The sequence below is a fragment of the Acomys minous genome, assembly GCF_964271855.1.
Source record: "Acomys minous genome assembly, chromosome: 1".
Lineage (NCBI taxonomy): Eukaryota > Metazoa > Chordata > Mammalia > Rodentia > Muridae > Acomys > Acomys minous.
In genome coordinates this window covers 181,542,920-181,565,794 of record NC_140483.1, presented here as the reverse complement: position 1 = coordinate 181,565,794, position 22,875 = coordinate 181,542,920, and positions in this window count along the sequence as shown.

Sequence of the window (22,875 nt, the reverse complement as noted above, 5' to 3'; positions counted from 1 at the left end):
TTTCCTGGGAATTTGTATGGCCTGAACTCTCTTTAACACAGAACCATTGCCTTAGGGATGAAAGGTATTGATGGTTCCTTACTTTCCTAACAAAAGACTATTTTGCAGTTGATTTCTAGGTAAATTCTATCACTCAAATTTTAGAAGTAATAGCATATTATTGCTAAGGTTTTAATATGCTTTATGTTGTGTGAAATGTTAACATTCCTCAGGTCAAGAAGACAAAGCTGGACTGTCTAGAATAATAAACAGAAGTAATAAAAAATAAAACTTCAAATCCTCTTTTGGTGTTCCTGTACCAACAATAATTAAATCTTCTGTACCATCTCAAAGTTAAAGACTTTTTAAAATTAAATATGTCTTTAATTTTTACATATACACTTATATTATTACACATATATACAATTAACTACCTACAACAAGAAGAACTGTGAAACAATCAGGAATTATATAAATGTTACATTCTTAGTATTTTGGCTATTTGTATTTGGCAACCTTGAAGAGAACATCTTTCCTATCTTTATGTGTCTAAAATTCTGAATGTAAATCAATATCCATAGTTAAAGATTCTTATCTTCAATTCCATGAGAACTTGGAGCTCAGAGAAAGTGAACATTTTGTCCATGGCCAACTGTAAAAATTGGCCTGGAAAGATGCTGTAGCAGTTAAGAGCATTGTCTGATCTTCCAGAGGTCCTGAGTTTAAATGTCAACAACCTCGTGGTGGCTGACAACCATTTATACACTCCAGTGTTCTCTTCCGCCATGCATGTGTACATGCAGATAAAGAACTAATATACATAAAATAAGTAAACAAAATATTTTTTAAACCCATTAAATAATGGGTAATTTAAAATTCCTTTCATTTGCTGATACAACCACATTGCCTCCTTAACTTTTTAAAAATTTATTCACTTTATATACCGCCTACAGAACATAGTCCCTCCCTCAAGACCAAGAGGAGACTCTTGGTCACATCCTCCCTCATCTCTCATCCCCCAGTGTCCCTCTTCTATCCCCAAAGAGAGTGAACCCTCCTCCCTTGTCACTTGACCCCCAGGTTATCAAGTCTCAGTAGGACTGCCTACATCCTTTTCCTCTGTGGCATGACAAGGCTGCTCTGCTATGGCGGAAGTGATCAAAGAGGAAGCAACAGAGTCCCTGTCAGAGACAGCCTCTGCTCCCCTTACTAGGGGGCCCCCATAAAGACTGAACTGCCTATCAGCTACATCGGAGCAGGAGGCCTAGATCCTCTCCATGCATGATCCTTGGTTAGTGCATTCCTCTCCATGGGCCCCTCTGGGTCAATATTTGTTGGCCCTGTTGTTCTTCTTGTGGAGCTCCTGGCCCCTCGGGGTCCTTCTCTCAGCCATTCCTTAATAACACTCCCTGCATCCTGCCCAAAGTTTAGTTGTGAATCTCAGCATCAGCTTAGACCCCCCACAAGGTCTTGGTGTAACTCTAGCCAAGCAAGTCACAGACCTGTATGAAAAAAATTATTCAAGTCTATGAAGAAAGAAATCGAAAGAAGTATCAGAAGAGGGAAAGATGTGCCATGCTTATGGATGAGTAGGACTAACATTGTAAAAATGGCCAATGTACCGAAAGATATCTGCAGATTCAATGCATTTCCCATCAAAATGCCAACACAATTCTTTACAGACCTTGAAAGAACAATTCTTAACTTCTAATGGAAGACCTTTCTCAACTTTGACCAGCATAAAGAAGAGAAGCAAAGTGGAAGAGTTTCTGAAACATTATTAAAAAGAGAGAGAGAGAGAGAGAGAGAGAGAGAGAGAGAGAGAGAGAGAGAGAGAGAGAGAGAGAGAGAGATTTCTCTCAGCTTCCAGGCTTCTGTTCCCTATACCCCACCACCAGGAAACCCTAATACGCAAACAGCTTTCTAAAACATAAATATTTTAACAATTACTCAATAACTTAAATACTTTCTTGATGGTTATTTTTGCTTATTTTAACTGCTGGTCAATAATTTAATAATTTTACACAAATCATCTTCCTAAATCTTAGCAAGAGAACCACTGACAGTTACAAAACATGGAAGAAATCATGGAGGTTGCAAGGCCTCTGACAACCCAGCCATCCACATCATTTCACATAGATTGTCCCTCCAACAAAGGATCATTTGACTCACCTGTATCCACCACGAGTCTGTGGTCCATGCAGCCTTAACTGTTACAGCTTTCCTCTTGCTTTGCCTGTGAAATTTTACTATATCAGTGAGAAGTCCAGTACTAGCTAGCAATTATGATGTAAGCCACATGTTAACACTGCCAGTGGCAGTAATCAATTTTCATACTTTTAAAAATATACTCACTCTTTAATTGTCTTATTTCTTTGTTATTTTTCTCCTATAAGCCATGCAATTCTGAAAGTAAGCCAAAATCTTTCATTCTTAAATATTAGTTCTAACTACTGAATAACAATATATCCAAGAAGATAACTGGTGATTTTGTGTTGATTTATCTAAACTTCTGTCTTTAATCGTTTTTGTTACAAAACAGAGCACACAGAGCATATGCCACTGAACATGATGTGGAAAAAGGATGGAACAAATTTAGACTAGTATTTGACACATAAAAATATTCATGGAAAACCTGACTTTTCGGGCCACAGCTCATCTGTGTTCTAGCAAATTCTACTCAAAATATCTGTATTCTAAAGCATTTCCCAGATCAAATAAACAGAATTATTTAAATATCAAAGAAGTGATTTTTTTTCTCATTAGGCATTTTTATGTTATCATGCCTGCTATTAAAAATAAACTTGTAGCCAGTTTTGGAAATCAACTTAATTGCGATTAGTTTATTTTAGTTGCACTGATACATAAGTAAAGCCAAAAATACTCTGTTTACCCAACAGGAGGAGAGTCAGCCTGCTGCTCTCAGCACTTGGTGTCTGTGTCCTCTGCTCCTTCAGAAGAACTGGCAGATGTGACAGTGCTACACAGATGGGAGCCACTTATATCACCGCCGCTGACATCTTTCAAATGTAAAGCTGTCATTCTGTGCCAGGAGCAGGATTACTACTAAAATTAATATATTGAATGATAAGAGTAATAGATGATTTTGTTTTAGGGTAAATGCAATTTCTCAGCCATGAATATACACATACCCAAAAGTGTTCATATAGCTCAGCGTACATAAAATTTGTACAAGCATTAATCTTATCTAATAAAACTATTGTAAACCTAAAATCGTCTTGCTAAATCTTCTATTACAATAAACGATAATAAAAATTGTGGGGAATCCTAGTAAATAATACTCAGAGTTCTTTAAAAAATGAAATCATAATTGTATTACTGAAAGGATTTCCCTGATTTTCACTGTTTGAATTTATCTTATGCTGCTGTTGATTAAGAATATATGCCACCTTCTAACAAAATATAACATAAGATAGGAAATTGAGTACCAAATTTCTTAAATGATACACAAATGCATAATGTTCTTAGATAGTGTTGAGTGTTACAAACAGAATAAACTATTACCATTAAAGGTGGTACCCAGGAATATAAGCCATTCATATTTAGTTCATTAATCCCTGGAAGACATTTCTTTTCCTGTACATTATTCATCACAGTCCTCATGTTATTATCTATGGTTTTTTTCTGTAGTCTATTGTAGCTTGAAATCTTATGGCTTGTGAATGTATGGAGAGACTGATTATTCATGTGTTGAAAATTCATAGAGTTATCAGATAGTTTCCAGGAGAGGTCAAGCCAGTTGTTTGAACCTAATTCTGAGTGTGTGTGCTAAGGGCTCATATGCTGAAAGGTTGGCACTAGTGTGGCAGGAATGAGAGATATGATGCAATGAGAAGTCCCGAGTTAACTATTTAACAAAAGTAGATAACCCCTAAGGTGACTCTCCTGGGACCCCTGTGCACTCATAAGAGAGGCTTGTTGTAAAAGCAAGCCTGACATTGAATTGCTGGTCCTTGACTTCCTGTTCTAAGATATGCTCTCATTTTCTGTTGTGATACCATCTGTCTTCAGACCTTCATTATGTCTTAAACTATTTCCAGCATGGCATGTGCAAACATGGAAAATTATTCATTTAAGAATATCATGGAAAAGGCCCCACCATATTACCTCACTGATAATCAGTAAACCTTGCAAGGGAAAATTACATATCTACAACTGAGGAAATCTTCAGGTTATCACTTTGAGAAAGTGTTCCTTAATGTCATAAACACTATGACAACTTGACCTCTCCTGATAGAAAGCAACCCAGAAGAATCTCATTAAGGCTGTTTTTTTCCTTTTGATGTCTGTCTTTCTTTCTTTCTTTCTTTCTTTCTTTCTTTCTTTCTTTCTTTCTTTCTTTCTTTCTGGATATTGAACCCAGTGTCCTCTACATGGAAAGCAAGCACTCTATGTCAGGTTTTTGTCTCAGATTTCTTTTTACTCTTTCAAGTTGCTCAGGTTAGCTTTGAACTCACTATTTGTTTCAGTCTGGTTGTAAATCATTTGTTTGTTTGTTTTCCCTTCCTCAGTCTGTCAGGTAGTTAGGATTATAGCCTTGAAGGACTATCCCTACCTGAAATGTAGGTTTGTGGGTGGAGGAACCTTTACCTCAGGTGTAATCCAGCTTTAGTGCCCATTTTCTCTCTATAGAAAATAAAGTTGGTCAGTTTCATGTTAAGTAGCACCAGCAGCCATCAGAAAATCTGGAATCATGGCCTCCTCTAACTCTTGGCTTCTTCAAGAAGCAGTGCATTTAGGAAATGAAGTTAAAATAACTGTCTCTTCCACAAAACAGTGATTGAGATTCACATTTTATAAAAGCATGTTATCGAAAGCTATTGTAGTTAAATGTTTTCCTCACTATAGAAATACAATACCCACTGTAACTATATTTGGAAGTGGTGGTGATTTGGAGATATTTATAAGCTCCACTTCCCCAGTCCATTAATGACCTCATAGAAAGGCTTGCAAGAACCAGTACAATTTTCTATATTTCCCTGCCTTGTGCGGCTACAGCCATCATCATTTTATTAGTCCTTCTGTCTATTAGTTTGTGCAAAGGGCCCTATTAAATGCCAGACACTGTCACATGGATTTGCAGTTTTAAGAAACTAGTACGAACTGAGACAAACTTTTTTTTTATTATGTTATTCTGCCTCAAGTGCACAAATGAACTGCAATAAAATTGTGTGTACTTAAACTATACTTGGTGTGAATTTGAAACTAATTAAAAATAAATGTAGTGATTAAAAAGTTAATATGTAACTCTTGGTTAGTTCAGTATGGAAAATAAAAGTAACTAATAAAATTTGAATGTTGAAAAAGTGTTTTTTTAGTTGAGATATGTATCTCTCACACACTTAGAGAAAGATTCTTTTCTGTTCAGGAAACATGTTGATGCACTGTTTATTTACTGAAGTGTTGTTCAGTGTACAAGGTTATTTCAAATAGTTTTATAACTGAAATATATTTAATTACCTGTGTATATATGTTTATGTATCATATAGAAAATATGTTCGTATATAGATGACAAATAGAGACATTATTCCATATGTAATCTTTTAATGTCTGGTTAAGCTATTATCAAAGAAATGTCACAAGAATCAAACTATAAAGACCAAGATATGCGGAAATGAAGCATTTCCATCTTTGGGCAAGTCAGCAGGTCCATGAAGTTATTTACTTTCACAGCATGCCCAGCTGCTCACAAGTGCTTGAAACACTGCCTTGTAAAATAAAGATGGTGTCTTTATAAGTATTCATTGTGAAGAAATACCTTTCTATTCACAACCTTTTCCATGAAGCAGATCCCTTCTTGTTATCTGTGTTAAAGCATTGCTGAAAGTTTTTCTTCTTTGACTGGAACACAGCAGCTCAAGTCTCAGCCAAGTTTTTAATTGTTGTTTCCTTCTCTTGTGTCTTCCTTGGCTCTGAAAGTTGTAGGCTTTCAGTCATTTGTCATTTTTACCAATTAAAATGATGAGGTTTTCCAAATTAAAAGGGCTGCTACCCTTTAAATGTATCTTTAATAATTCATGTACAAAGCAGGACTTTGCCTTCCCTGCTGCAATGAACAAAATTTCCTCAGAGATTGCTTCACGGTTATCTCTAGATAATGCTTTAGGATTACAGTCTAAATCATATGAGAATAACTGCATTAGAATTACCATGATACATCATTCTAATGCACAGGCCTACAGTATAATGCTGCTGTTGGAGCAATCTAATAAAACAACTGGGTCTCAGAACCAGAAGTGTGTGGGAACGGCCTCAAAGCCTGCCGAGATAAATATTGTGAGAGAGATACTTGCTGTGGGTTCGTACTTATACAAACACATGCCCATTCTAACAGATAAATGGAAATAATTCTGCAACTGCAGGAAGACAATGACTATAATTATTAAGTTTGTGTCTATAAAAATGGGAAATAATTCAAAAACCCCCTGGATATTGAAAGCAAGTCATTTTGAGCTTAATACAATTGGCTTCCATCCACTTGAATTTGAAAAGTATATCCTTAGGCTTAGGTTAACTGATGTAGCTCTGGTCAGGTCACCTGGGAAGCAGTGGTGGGTTGTAAGAGAAAGGTCCAGATTCTGGAGTAAAATATTTTATTTTCATCCGTATTTTTCCACTGCCTTGTGGACAGGGAATATCTGCTTTATAGAGAACGCACTTGCTACTCCATGACTGCACTGTCTTATGAGAAGACAAAGACAAAGAGACTGCATGTTGTAAGGAAGGATTAAACAAACTTTCTTTAATCCTGGTGAAGTAGGCCAAGGTCATTCCCACACTCATAGTGATGTCACACGTTTGCAAGTTTAAATTATTAAAATGTGTAGGTTTTTGTGTCTGTCTCTTTAAAATAATTTCTTCAGTATCGAATTTAGCTCATTCTCAAAAGGTCCACGTGAAATTTCTGAAAATAATGAGCTTATATGTCAAGTTATTTCATGTTGAAAGTTCTTACATAACCTCCAGTTGCCATAAAATGAAGTTATGTTTTGTTAGCATTCTTCTAAAACTTTTAAAGTCACTACTATTTCTCCAGTTATTTTTAATTAGCTTTAAAATAATTTTGAACTTTACGTTTTCTATAGAATCCAAACTCCTGCTTAATTCCTCAGTCTTTTATGACTCAGACTGTTTCTCACCTTCAAGTCTGGTCCATTGTGTTTGGAACCCTCTTTCTTACCCTGCCCATGAGACAGACATCTGCTTGTCCTTCAAATCTCTACAGGGATACAATTAAAATTGGGATCCATTCCTTAATTTAGAAGGTTAAATTTAAGGTCACCAGGCACTCATCCTCATAGCTCCCATAAAAGTTCACTAACAATGATGTCTCTATCTACTTATTTTTCTTAAATCTGGCCTAAAAACCTTATTAACAGTCAAGGAAAGATTGTCACAATTGATATGGTACGCCTAGTGTTTAGAAAAATAATCAGCACATAAGGGTGTTATTTATTGAATAAACAACAGTAGTACAAATTGCATACTGTCATTAACTGCAAGACAAACTTATTTTGTCTATATGTTTTCCAAAAGATTTAGTCAGACCACTTCTAAATTATTGATTGAAAACTCTGGCAGATCTTTCTCATCACCAATCACTTTAAAGCAATGGAAAATCTCACAGCCAATCACCAATTACTTGCTTAATTCAGTAATTAAATGTCTAGTCAAATGAAATCGTAAAACATTTTATCACTGCTAAGCATAACAGCCTCACCTCTTTTTTTAAAGCTGACTTGGAATTTCCTGGGAAGCCACCTAGAAGGCAGTCTCCTTCTAGCTCAAAGCTCAAAGTTTGTCTCATTGGCATGCTGATTTGAATCATACTAAAATGTACTTTTCTTCATTGTTGACTGTTCTTAGCTGCAGCTGAGCACTCTAGGCCTGAACACTTTAAAGCTGACTCCCTTGTTAGACAGAAGAATATTGGCATGGCTGTGTCTCTTCTGTGTGGCTACAAGGAAAAGTTCTACTGACAAATTCTAAGTATACTCTGCACGTAAAGTGTAAAGTGTCTCCCCATATATCACCTTCTTTTCTTTCTTTCTTTCTTTCTTTCTTTCTTTCTTTCTTTCTTTCTTTCTTTTATTTATGTAAATGGTTTGTTTGACTTATACTTCCGCAGAGCGTTCATCACTGAAGGAGGAAGTCAGACAGATTCAAACAGGGCGGGGATCTGGAAGCAGAAGCTGACACAAAGGCCATGGAGGGTGCTGATTACTGGCTTGCTTTCCATGGCGTGTTCAGCTTGCTTTCTTATAGATGCTGGGACTACTAGCCCAGAGATGACACCACGCACAATAGGCTGGACCCTCGCGTATTGATCACTAATTGAGACACTGCCCTATGACAATGGATCTCATGGAGGCATTTCCTCAACTGAAGCTTCATCTCTGGTGAGTCTAGCTTGTGTCAAGTTGACTCATAAGCAGTCAATAAGTATTCAGCTACAAAATGAATGTCTATATCACCCTACGCTCCACTACCAAGGATCATGGTAGTGACCACCATGTTGAGAAAGAAGACACTATAAGACCAAGAAACCTGGGAGAGTGGCAGAGAGACAAAGAAATCATGAAAACCATCTCAACACTTCAGACTACACACTGTGACTTGTGGATCTGAGATGGGTCGGGTTGAAAAAATTTAGTTGCTTAGTTGTTAAGATGTTTTTAGGTCTAGATAGATGTTTTATGTTGATAATGATGAGATGTGGTACATATTCATTTACGTTCAGAATTTTTAGATGCACCAAGATAGGAAAGATGTCTTCTCAAGGCTGTCAAGTACAAATAGCCAAAACACTAAGAATGTAACATTTATATAATTCTTAATTGTGTCATGGTTCTTCTTGCTGTAGATAGTTTATTGTATATATGTGCAATAATATAAGTGTATATGTAAATAAAAATTTTTAAAAAATAAAAATGAACATAGCAGGAGTTTTAAAATAATATAAAACTTTAATTAATTGAGGTATGAATTTGAAAGCTTTGGGTGCCAATATGTGAAATACATTATTATTTTCAACCCAACACCTTCCTTTCTTATGGATTCAAATCCTCAGAGAGCTGAACACCCCAGTGGCACGGGATTATCTTCATACTAAACCAATTATCTCAAGTATTTAGTAACCTCTGGTTCTTAGGAAATAGTCCAGCTTAACTTAAACGACGTAGGAGATATTATTACCAGTCTTACTGTGGAAGGAAGGGTGTGGGGCTAAAGACATCTAGGACCCAGCTTGTTCTAAAAATGTTAACATCGTTGAGTCATCGCATCCATGGTCATATGCTAATGTGAAAGGAAGCCGAAGCATGATAGACACCTAGTTTCTGCCTGTTTATTAGAGAGATGATTTTCAATTCATTTAAATAGATGGTGCCTATTATGTTTGCTTATTAGAACAACATAAAAGTGGATATACTATTGTTTAGTTTATCTGCCAGCGACATTAGGACTTTGAGCTCAGGGAGCTCAAAATCTACACATGATGTAGTTTGTTGTTAATGTGTAACAATTCCATAAACTAAGTGAGGTACTTGGAAACTCTGGATGTGGCCTGGGTCATATGGATGTTTCAGTGGAATTACAGAAAAAAAATGTGGAAGAAAGTTTATGTAGTGTGCAGAACACTGACCTAGATGAACTCTACTATAATTAATAATTCCAAAGTTTGCATTGAAAAAGTAAGTCTGTGTAACCTGCAATCTAAGGATAAAATCACTAATATCACTTGGCCTTTAAATTTTCATTGTTCTTCTTCATTTTGAATTAACGTAATGCAATGAGACTATAATTGCTAATACATTTTTTTTTTTCAGTAACTGGGTTTTGCAGTCGAAACCACATTTTACCCTAAGGACTGATGGCCTAAGGTCTATCGTTAAAGTTTAGTTGGGGAATTTTAAGCATTGGCTTAATAATTGCTCTGCCTCACTGCAAGTTTAAAGGGAAAATGTATTTACAATAAAATTTTAAAATATTTTTATTGTCTTTATGAACAAGCAAATGTTTGGTTTAAACAAGATAACAAAAAAAGGTTGAATGAAAACAGGAGCGGGGAGAGAAACACCTATTCCCATCTTCCAGACTAGAGTCTCTTCCTCTGGATAAACTATAACCTATTCCTCAGATACTAAAATTCTTCTAACTGTACTATTTTTTTAACCTTGAATTATATATACTCACTATATACATATATATATATGTATGTATATAAGAGAAGTGCAAAAGCTACTTAATTATCTTAAATTAACATGTTTCTATAGGAAGTTGCAGGTGTCTACTTTGAATGTGTTACAAAAAACACTTAAAGCTAGCACTTGAATTCTAACTTATTGGTTCCGCAAAACAATAGAAAACACTCCTTGAAAAGCTGCAGATTTAGTGTAGGTTTCTCTTTGTTTGAAAATTTAAGCTGACAAAGATGAAAGATGAACGTCCTGGTAATTCCCAGGTACAGCATATATGAAATATGCTCTGAAGCAAAAATTTCAGGAGGGTTTTCTTAAAAACAAGCCCCCTTTGTTAAGCAAAAGTAATGCTAACATTAATAATTAATAGTTTCTGTATTTTCAAGTATTTAATATCAAGCTTTTAAAATACACCCAAATTTCTCTTCCCAGCATGGTCTCGTCATTCTCAGAGGAAATGATATTTTACATTCACAGCTGGTTCAACACATCTCTCCACATCATTTTTTATTCCTTGTTTCATTGTTGAACGTATCTGTTGAGTATTCGATTCTCATCACTCAAACTCTCACACTTCCGCATGTATAATAAGTGCACGCAGACTGCTAACATGTTTGATTTACAAATATCTTCAGCAGGCCTCTAGGTATCACAGGAAGCACCCCCCCCCATGCTTCTGCCCTTTCATTACTCATTACTTAATGGAGGAAACAGATTGATCTGTTGTCTGACAATTTGTCATCCGCCTCAGCCTGCTGGTGTCAATCAGGGCTAGGGGACAGACATTCATCAGAACAACCTGAACCTTGTCATTAAAAGTGGACGTGTACTTCCTGTAAAGTTGATCTGAAACCCGAAGAGCCAGGGAAAGCAAACAGGACATCTGTGAAGGCCATTCCAAGGTAACTCACTACTGAAGGAGGGCACCAGCATCTTGTTTAAATGCATTATTGTGTCTCTTTCAGGTGAAAGACAGGAAATGGGAGAAAAAGAGAAAGACAGGGACGAAGTAATGTCTGCGATCTGTGGAACGAACACCTATCAAAATCATCAGTTGTAAATATGACTCTTAGAACTAGGTGGAGGGATAAATAATTGTATTTCTAAATTAATTATGCGGAAATGCAGCTTGCATTCCCTTGCTGAGGGAAGAATGACACAACTATAAAAGTATACATCCGGAGAAAGAGACAAAAAATTATTGGTATTTGTCTGAGATTGATAATAAATAATAGTTCTTAGACAAATAAATGTCATTTTCTCTGCCACACAAACATATGCACATGTATTTTTAGTGGCTATGTTAATTAGTACAGTCATTTTTTTCTGTTTTGAAATTCAATGAAATTGCAACTTCATGCCGAGTGAAACATGTGACATCTGGTAGGAAAACAAACAAACAATAAACTCCTAGAAAACGATGGCAAAGATGTCTCTTTCAGCATTGTTTATGAAAAGAATAAATAAAAATCACCTAATTTTGACAATTTTTAGTGTGAAAGATGAACTTACATAAACAATAAAGTAAAAATTTAGATTTGTGTATTATTCTAATTTCAGTTATAGGTAAATATTGTTTATATTTAAAAGTCTATAGGATTGTTCACCTTAAATTTTACGGAGAATGACTATAGAACATTTAAAAATATGTAGGCTTTTATCATTACATTCTTTATAATTAGGAAAAATAAAGTAAAAGTTATTCAGCAAAATCTTGACAAAATATACTTTACTTTGAACACATTAAGAAAATAGTCTCTCTCTATAAGTATATAACACAATATAGTTCCAGTTAACAAAGACAGTGAATGTCAAAGAACTAACGAATCATCTTTTTAATAAGGGAGGAAGCTAATTAATATGATTTTAAATAATTGTTCCTGCTTGCACCTGGCTGAATCCACGTTCAGTTCAGCCCTCAAAAGTAAGAAAGAATAACACGTGAGCCACAGGAAATTCGTTCTCAGTGGCCTACATGCATGCTAAAAATATAAATTCAAGGACCTGTCTCTTGCCTGGGTCTCCATTCTTTTTCCCTGCATCTTCCATATTTTGATTTCACGTGTTCATTGCATACCTAACATGTCTCCTGAGTGACAGTCTGCCTTGCACCTGCACGTAAGCTCTGAATCTATACAGGATGCCTCATTAAAGTTTCTCAATCACAGTTGGAGATCAGTCCATTGGCAGAAAGGAAGAAACCTGGTCCTACTCTGTATGTTCAGAATTGTATATGAATAAAAAATAATAATAATATATGTCAGGGCATTCTGTATAATTCAATTAAATCTAATTTTGTTAAACTATGAATATGCTTTTGGATATTAGGTAAATGGCATAACAATCGTTTAAATATGACTCATGGTTGGGCACAGGTGACTATATTTTGTACTTAGGAATAGCCCTACTATTCACTGCTGGTAACAGTGAAAGCTAACAACAAACCTTCATATTCTATCTCTGGCTTAATTCCCATGCTGAAGAATACCACAGGCTGTTTATTTTCTACCTAAAAGATTTTTTTTGAAATATAACTGTGATATAGTTTACAGAATTTATAAGAAAGGTACAACTCATATATTTAATCATATTTAATAATAATAGCATCACTGATTTATCACCATCCATAATTTGAACCTAGGGAGTGACCCACAAGGCTACACATATAAAAGTGTTTTCTGCAGGTGAGGATCTGCTAAGACTTAGTCAGGTACCTTGTGGTCCGTGACACACAGCTCCACAGAGCAGTGCATGATTGTCTTCCTTTAGAAGAGTGAGGCTTCCTGACGTGGATGTTGACCTTTCAAGACCGTGAGACAAACACTGCTCTCTTTACCTCAGAAGTAGACTGTCAGATTCTTTTTGTCTGTTTTTTTTTAATTTTTCGGGAATATAAAACACACTGAAAGAGTCGGTGTTTAATCTGGGAGGCCGGCAGAACATGATCTGCATGCAGCATGCACACAGAACATTCTCATACGGATGCCTCCATCCTAGGTACTTAACCAGAACCTTTAGTCTCTCCCACCTGCTCAGCGGTTCCCCTTAATTTTCTCACATCTGTTTCAAAGAGGCACGCCTTCAATTGACCTGAGCCGTTATAACTCCCCTTGTCTTTCAGAGGTTCAGAATTCTTGGTCAGTTCTAAATCTAAATCCGGGTACTCAGGCCAAACATCTGTGGCGTCACCTTGTGATAATTTATATGTGTTCTCATCTATGGCTTTTGCTCATGACTCTTTCCCAGAGGCAAGTCACAAGACATAGAATTTCAATTCCCATAACAGGTGACTAAAACTCTAAGTTCCCTGCTTCTGTGTCTTCGAGCTGGCTATGACAAAGGCATAAAAGCTGCTTCAGAAGGGTCCCTGTCCCTTCTCAGAGGCAGAGAGTTTTGAACAGAGACCAAGAAGAATCTCAACTGTGAGGTCTCGCTTTCTTTTCCCATGTAGTCTTTTAACGATATCATTCAGCATGGTTTTTCTGCTTCATTTGTACCTCTGGAATAATATCTTCATATTAACCCCTAAGGATACTACTCAGGGCATTCCAGGTAAATGAGAAGGCAGAGGTTTCTGAAGAGGGAGTGATGTTCCCAAAAATGACATGGAATTTCAGTCATCTTTGTACATACCTCAACAAATATCTTCTCCTCTATCATTTGGAACACCATTAATATTTTTCTTAATGTACAGGTAAATGTTTTCCAGGATTCTTTGTGCCATTGGAGCAAATTTCTTGAACCTACACAGAGGACTATCACAACAATAACTCATAACCAGTTGTTCAAAAACATATGTAAAGCCACCCAGTATTATTGAATTCACATTTAAAGTAGGAAGGAGGCAGGCTTGGGAAATGCGTATTTTAATTGTAAGATTGATGCCATCTCTAAATATGGTAGTAGATTAATTGGATTAAAAGGCCCAGCCTCTGTCCACTTTTTATGTACAACTTAATGTGAGTTTCACTACTGGTGATTAAACTATGGGTAATAGAAACCTATACTTTTTGGGTTCACAGTGACTCATGGTGAGAACCTGCATATACACAGCCCATATCACCTTCTATTCTCTGAGGGTTCCCTACCAACATACCCACCATCATGAAAACATCTCTAGACATGTTTTGACAGCAAGCTTCAACTGTCTTTTACCCTTCCAATAAGGCATCTTTTATCTTTTCAGTGATTGCATCTTCCTTCAAACCCATGTGTATTCCTGCCTGGGCTGTCTTTAGAATTCACCATTCCCTCTGCCCTCTTCAGATGCAACTAATTTAATGAAAAGTAGCTCAACGTTAAGGCCATGCACATCTCACTCCTGAGGCTGAGCATATTACCTCCGATTTAAGACCATGAAGCTTTATTACATTTCCCTGAATCTCCATTAGCTCTTTTCCTTCAAGATAAATATTTTGTCTTCATTTGAAACACCTAAATCCTTTTCCTTTACCCGTTCTTAGAAAAACTTGCCACCACATCACTTGGAAATGAAAACTAGCATTCAGTCAGTCAATCAATCAGTCAATCAAACAAAAAAGCAAATAATTAACATGTTTCCCTGTACTTGTAAGATCATGTTAGACTTCTTCCTTGATTGTTATATATACTCACCATCTTCTCTCACTGTCCTCGGGCTTTGTTTCTGCAGACTGAATTTTCACTTTCACTTAATTTATTCTCATATATCTACAAAAATGTTTTACTGTTCCTCGTTTGAAGCAAGAATAACAAACAAGCACTATAGCAAAAGATGACCTTGGCCCTTCTCTCATCCACTGGCCACTGGGAGTACTCCTGTTTCTGACTACTTTAACGCCTCAATAATTGAAAGATAATTATTCAGTTTTGTTTTCTCAATCCCCCTAAATAAGCCTAGATTGCCTTTACAACATCCAAATACTCATAGTAAGGAGTCTGCATAATTTACATGCAAAACTAATTAGAATATTCTCAACTTTTCTCCATTTATTTCAATTGGAAAATATATATTTTCCAATTTCTTATTCTAGAACACCCCTGGAGAGCTCTGGCTTTTTTTGGGTGACTTCCCAGAGAATTGATATTAAAAGGTCCTATCTTTGGTTTTAATGTCTAGCTATGAGTATGTATGGAAGATTTTAGACCCAGATTTCAAGTGATAGCTCTCAAAGCTTTATCTTCAAAATTTATTTATTTTGATATGAATTCCAGGTTTCAATAATCAAACCCAAGCCAGTATCTGACTTAAATGTCTCATTTTCTTTCAAATGTTGTATAGCCAAGTATATAGTTTGCCAACACCATAGTCCCAATCTCAGTGCTTTGACGCTCTTCACAGCCCTGATAAGCACAGCCACTAGTCTACCAATTCTAAGACTAAAGTATTTGGGGATATGGCTATTGTTTGTTTGTTGTTGTTGTTATTGTTGTTGTTTTCCCCAAAATCCTTTCCCTGAATTACTCTTTCAGTCTCTGTCTCTAAAGCACATATATTTTATTTTCTTCTGTTCAATGAGTTATTACAAATACGATGATCTCCAGGCAGGCGCTGTGTTTGTCTGCTGTCTGTACCTTCTGTCTTGATGTTTGTCTTCTGCATTTTCAAACTTCCCGATTTGGGGACAATGCATGTTCCAATTAAGGTCTAAATAACTGCTTTTTATTCTGCTTCTAGGTCTATAAATTTTCTGCTGTTTGTCTCCTTCACTTCATTCACATACCATGTCTCTTTATCAACAAGGAGACCTTCCTGGACCTCCTATGTGAAAAGAGCATACCATTTTCAACTTACCCAATTATGTATTCCCCGTGATCCAGGTACTCTAAAAAACAATTTTCTTGTTTGGCCTAAGTCTCTTGGTAATATTAGGTAAATATGAAAATAAAATCTGCATTTCTTCCTATAATTCTGGTCCTCAAATTTTAGCACTGTTTGTAATAGTAACTTAAGAAATGATTGAATGTGTATAAATATCTGAAGCCCCTTTTTTATCTCAAGATTGTAAATCTCCTTGTTCACTACTTGAGGGCCACCTCACAATTCTCATCAGTTTTCTTTTTTTTTTAATTTATTTTTTACATATACATTTCTATTATTACACATATATACAACAAACTACCTACAGCAAGAAGAACTGTGACACACTCAGGAATTATATAAATGTTACATTCTTAGTGTTTTCACTATTTGTATTTGGCAGCCCTGAAGAGAAGATCTTTCCTTTCTTGGTACATCTAAAATTCTGAATGTAAATCAGTGCCTATCATATCTCATGATGTGCACAGAGATCAACTTAAAACATCTGCCTAGACCTAAAAATATTTAACCTCTAAACAACTAAGATTAATTGTAAAACTAAACTGTCTGGTCTTCAGCCCCATCAGATACTTGAGAAGGTATAAAATTAATTAACTGAGTATACAGGGGGTGCAGGTTAGCAGCTTCCCAAATGAGAAGATGACAGAGACAGTTTACTACCTGAGAAGTTACCCAAATGTGGAGAAAGTGGAACACTACTCCATTGCTGGTGAGAGTGCAAACTTGTAGGACCACTTTGGAAATTAATCTAGTGCTTTCTCGGGAAATTGAGAATAATTCTACCACAAGACCCAGCTATACTACTCCTGGGAATATACCTGAAAGATTCTCCAGCATACGACAAGGATATTTGCTCAACTATGTTCACAGCAGCTTTATTCCTAATAGCCAGAATCTGGAAACAACCTAGATGTCCCTCAACTGAAGAATAGGTAAAGAAACGGTGGTACATTTACACAATGGAACACTGTTCAGTTATTAAAAACAAGGAAATCTGGTCATTTGTAGGCAAATGGATGGAACTAGAAAAGATCATCCTCAGTGAGGTAACCCAGACCCAGAAAGACATGCATGAGATATACACACTCATAAGCAGATATTAGCCACATAATACAGGATAGCTACAATACAGAGACTGGTACATCAACTGAGGACCGTGTATGACGTAGATATAGAACCTCTGCTCAGATATAATAGCACAGTCTCCTTGTGGGTCCCACAATGTGGAGAGTAGGGACTACTCTGGCCACTGAACTTTGATCACTTCCCCCTGCCAGGGCGGCCTTGAGAGTCTACAGAGGAAGAGGTTACAAGTAGTATAGATAAGACTTGATAGGCTGAGGTCAGATGTTAATGCAGGAGGGCTCCCATTGTTGAGGACTAGGAGAGGGAGGGGGAGGGAAGGATGGAGGGAGTGCGATCAGGAGAGGATGAGGGAGGGTGATAAAATCGGGGTGTGAAGAATTTAAACAGCAGAACAAGCAGGTAACATATATTGCTAATCCCACTATATGGAAATAGCTCTGAGACTGCCTGAGACATGAATGTCTAGGCATAGACAATGCTTCTTGTTGGCTGCAGAACCTCTATGGATTATTATTAGATGCCATCTTTCATTTGGCACGAATAAAAGTTTATAGATGTCCTTTTTTCTGTCATACGAAGAGCAGAGAACCAGCCTTAATTGTTCTGAAGACACTTCTACACTACTGCTTGCAGGTCATCCCTCTTGCAGTGTTTTTACAACATTGGCTCTCATCACTTTGTGTGTGTGTGTGTGTGTGTGTGTGTGTGTGTGTGTGTGTGTGTGTGTGTGTGTGTTTGCATTTGTGTGTATGTACATGTATAATGTGAATGTGTTCATTCCTGTGTGAAAGCAGGTGCACACATGCACTCAAGATGTGCACAGAGATCAGAGGACAACCTTAGGTATAGGCCCTCACCATCAGCTCATCAGCTTTGTTTGTCTCTCTTGTTGACTGCTGTGTGCGATGCTAGCAAGTTTTTGGAAATGTTTCTGTTCCTAACTTCTATCTCCTGATAGGGAGGAATGGGATTACAAACTATGGGTTGCTCCTCCATCAGAGTTTTGTGTGTTTTTATGGAATCAAACTCAGGTTGTCAATGTTGTGTAGCAAACACTTTACCGAATAAAATATCTTTTTAGGTCCTGTCAGCATCTTTTTAAGTCTGGTATCATGGATAGTTCCATCCTCCGCAAACCCTACAAGTTCTGTGTTTCCCCTTCTGGGGGAAACTTTTCTGCACTCTCTGTTTAAACTACATACACATACTGAAATATAAGATAAATGTATTTCTTCACCTTATACTCCAATTTAGCTCCTACAGTCCAATAAATGAGCTTAGTTTATCCTGAATCACAAATGAACAAACGTCATTTTTATAATTCTATATCGCTAATGAGTATAATAAGCTTTTTCAGGTTTGACAACAAAAACATCAAATTGTCTCCTCTAAGAAACCTTGTATAAATTTTCACAATTTTCGAGGATTTCTCTATCCTCACATGATGTATTTTCATTGGAAAATTCTTGCTGCTAGATACTATGCAAAAATCTATCCTATATAATATGGTAGGTAGTGTTTTGCATACACTAGTACTTCAATGGATTACTTGTTTTATGTATACTTGTATCCACAAAATCTGTGTCATATACAGAGGTGGATATACTAGAAAAAAATAGTCAACTAAATTTTATAGTTCTAGTATAGAACATGAAAAAAATTAAATGGCCCATCAGTTTATGGTAAATAGCATAATTTTTTGTGACCAATTTACTGTGTTTGCTTGCTTGAAAAATGTTTCAAGGGGAAAACTTCTGCTGTGGAATGCCTCAACTACTATTGTCTCAAAGTGTGATATGAATACGCGTATTCAAATGTTTAAATTCTTGAAGAGAAATCACCTTCTTCATAGGCATTCTACTGGAATCGGGAGATTCTAGAACCAAACATTTTTTGAAAGAACTAATTGTGAAGTCAAAGCATGAAGATCATGAGTTCAAGGCCATTTTGAACTACACAGTGAGATGAAGGCCAGCCTGGGCTACATACACTCTGTCTGTCTATCTATCTATCTATCTATCTATCTATCTATCTATCTATCTACCTATCTATGTATCTGTCAGTCTATACCTGCCTAGCTACTTGTTATCTAATACCTATTATGTAGTGTATGTAAACGCTTTATTTGTTTTAACCCAGTTGTGACGTGTGAAACAGACTTGTGTAAAGGGTACAGTAGTTTTCCTTTGAAAAGAGACCTGTGAGGGAAGAGGTGATGTTTGCACACTGGAAGAATGGTCTCTTGTGGGGTCATGTTCTTTGTCAACTGATAAACATACTAGTATGGACTCTGAAAGGTTATATATACATATATACACATACACACATGTATATATGCATTTGTGCATAGTGTATATGTGTATATATGTATATATGTTTATATGTGTATATGTATATATGTGAGCTCCAAATAAGAGGCAGGGCTTTTGGTCTTGGCTGTTCATAACTCCAGTTCAAGATGCTCCTAGAGATAACTGCTCTTTGGTGTATTATGAACCTGTCTCTCTTTATACTTCAGCATATCCAAGCTCCTTGACTACTAAAATCTGAATCTAAACCCTTTCAATAAACCTTCAAAGCACTCTGCATGCTTTTTCTCTATGTATTTTTACACATGTGTATGATGTATATGGGAGTATATATTTAGCAGAAAACACGTGGAAATAAAAAAAAAAACAACTTATAGACTTGCCTCTATCCCTCTATCATTATTAGCATCCCAGAGATGGAATTCAAATCTTGCTTTCCGCACACAGGCACTTTCAACCACAGAGCCATCTTCTTGTCTAGCTACCTATTTTTGATAACTTCTATAGAAATGGTACATCACTGATCGTGAACGCTGAGGTTGGAGGAAAATTTTTAATCATATTTTAACCAATACGTATTTTCATATCTAAAGCTTGCTCTCATAAAATACAATCTTTACAAAGTAGATAAGTAAAACTGAAATAACAAACAATAGAGTATTGTATCATGTACTCTCTCAGTCTTGTCAGAAAATAGTCTGCAGAAAATCAGCAAGTATGCAGAATTAATCACTATGCTTAAATGGACAATCAGTCAAAATAAAACCAAATTTGAAAAATCTCCAAATAAAACAAAGTGTATGCTCTTCAAAATAGTGCCTAAGTGGATGAGAAATAGCCAAATGTTGACTACCATCAAACATGAATCACAGCAATTTATGAGCATTCTTTAACATGAACATAATTTAGTAAAATCAGAGAGAAATCTCACAATACACAAGTTTCATTAAAAAATACATGACTGTAATTCTATTAAGAATATATGAGAAATGCACCTTTTTGAGCAATTTACAGACAATATGTCTAAATAAAGATGATTTAGACGTGTGCGGGAAAGCCATGCTTATGATCATTCATATGACTTACCACAACAAATATACATTCAGAATTTGTTATCCTAAGCCCATATATCAATAACTAAAAAAGTATCATGGGGAACTGAGAGAAACGTATAAAATACTAAAGAAAGTGTGTTTACATTAGCCTAACATGAACTTCCTAGTAATTCATTTCCTTTAACATTTTTAGGTACATTAAAAGTACCAATTTTTGTATGGGTACGCATTTGTACCCATATATACAAATATCGTATGTATGCCATAAGTGACATGAACTACTTAATCAATTTATTTTCTTTTTACCAGTCTATCTCCTTTTTTTTTTTCTTTCTAAAGGGCAGGTTTGGTGCAAATTGACATCTCATAGGGTAAAGTATTAGCATGATTTATTGGAAAGTGGTTAATTTAATGCCCTTGACTGAGCCTGCAATTTGACAATAAGTCAGTGAGCTTTTAATGTTTCCTCAAAAAAAAAAAAAAAAAAAAAAAACCAAAAAGAAAGTAATTTAATACAGCATGTTGGAATGTTAGAAATAATTCAAGGAAGATTAACTGCATCTGGGTAACAGTTACTTTCTCCCCTTGCAGGGAAACACACTATCTATTCTATAACAATGGATTCCTTCTGGGAAATGTCCTTGACTGCAGCTGTATTGTTCTGGATTTGATACTAATCTGTTAGATCTTGTTAGGAAGGAATCTCACCTCATCAGACATTCTGAAAGAAACAAAACTTTCTGCAGCTGATAAATCATCCATATTCTCTAAGCGACAATTTTCCACTTGAAATACTGGTCTCTCTTTTTTTTTTTTTTTTTTTTTTTTTTTTCGAGACAAGGTTTCTCTGTGTAGCCTTGGCTGTCCAGGACTCACTTTGTAGACCAGGCTGGCCTCGAACTCACAGCGATCCGCCTGCCTCTGCCTCCTGAGTGCTGGGATTAAAGGCATGCGCCACCACGCCCGGCGAAATACTGGTCTCTTAAGAATGCTTTTAATATCAGAAAATGGAGGAATATTCCATAAAAACTAAATAAATAAAATGTGTCTTCTAAGCCAAGGGAAAGACAGAAGATAAAGTATAAAGTCAAACTTGCCAGTTTTAAATATACTGTGTATATTGGATATCATTTGAAATATTCTTTTAATTACTTGCTGGAATCACAAATATACAGATGCATGTAATGTATATTATATATGTGATGTAGACTAATTCATATTTTATTAATACATGCCAGTCTATGACCAAAAGCATTTGTCTGTTTTTCAAGCACCTTTGGATCATATCTGTGTGTGTGTATGTGTGTAAATATGTGTGAATATGAGTGTGAATATGTTCATATATATGTATATATACATATATGTGTATACATATGTGTAGGCATGGTTTATCTGGGTATATTTACAGAATCTTGATTTTTTTCTTTGCAATTACAAAAAGGTACTATAATAATCTTCAGGTTTTCTACATATTCAACATTATATGAATATTAAAGTTTATGGAACTATATGCAATTAAATAAATTATATGACTGTAGTATAGAAAATATATAAATAACCTATATACATCTATATGCATAGAAATTTAAAAATATTTATTTTTATAACTAATCTATAGAAATCTATGGACTTAGGGGTTAACTTATTACTCTACCAAAGGGCAAAACAATAAAATTACTTCTAATGACATATTGTTAAGTACACATATTAGGAAATCTCAGTTCACAACAGAGAAACCTCTTGAAGTAGATAGATATTAAAACCCAGATGCCCAGCTGGACAATGCAGAGAATCAGAGACTTTGGAGCACTCAGCCATAAATGGAATGTAGTTATCTAACTCTTTTCAAGGTTCAGGAATCTCTGGGAAAAGGAGGCAGAACAACTCTAAGAACTATATGTAGCGGATGACTCTGAGTAAATACTGTCTTGTGGACACAACATGAGCAAGGCTTCTATGAACTTACATCGACAGTGACTGTGCATGCAAGACTGGCTCAGATATAACCAGACAAAGTCAGTTTGTAAAACAAGTAAAAAAGGACTCGTAGCTGAAACCAAGAAGTTATTTGCAACTGATACAGGCTGGAAAATGGAGGAGCATCATTTTTTTTCAGTAGGGTTTCACTGAGGCCATCAACCACACCACAGGGTAGGATCCATGCCCAGAAGTACTTGGCAAACACAAAATGAACTCCCCAGGTTTCGTGGTGTTTGTTTTTCAATTTGGGCTCTCTCTCTCTCTCTCCTCTCTCTCTCTCTCTCTCTCTCTCTCTCTCTCTCTCTCTCTCTCTCTCTCTCTCTGTGTGTGTGTGTATGTGCATATGTGTTTCCTGTTGTTTCATTTAGCTTTGTTTTGGCATTTTTGTCTCATGTTTCACATAGAGGAGAGGGAGGCAAGGAAGGAGGGAGGGAGAGAGGGAGGGA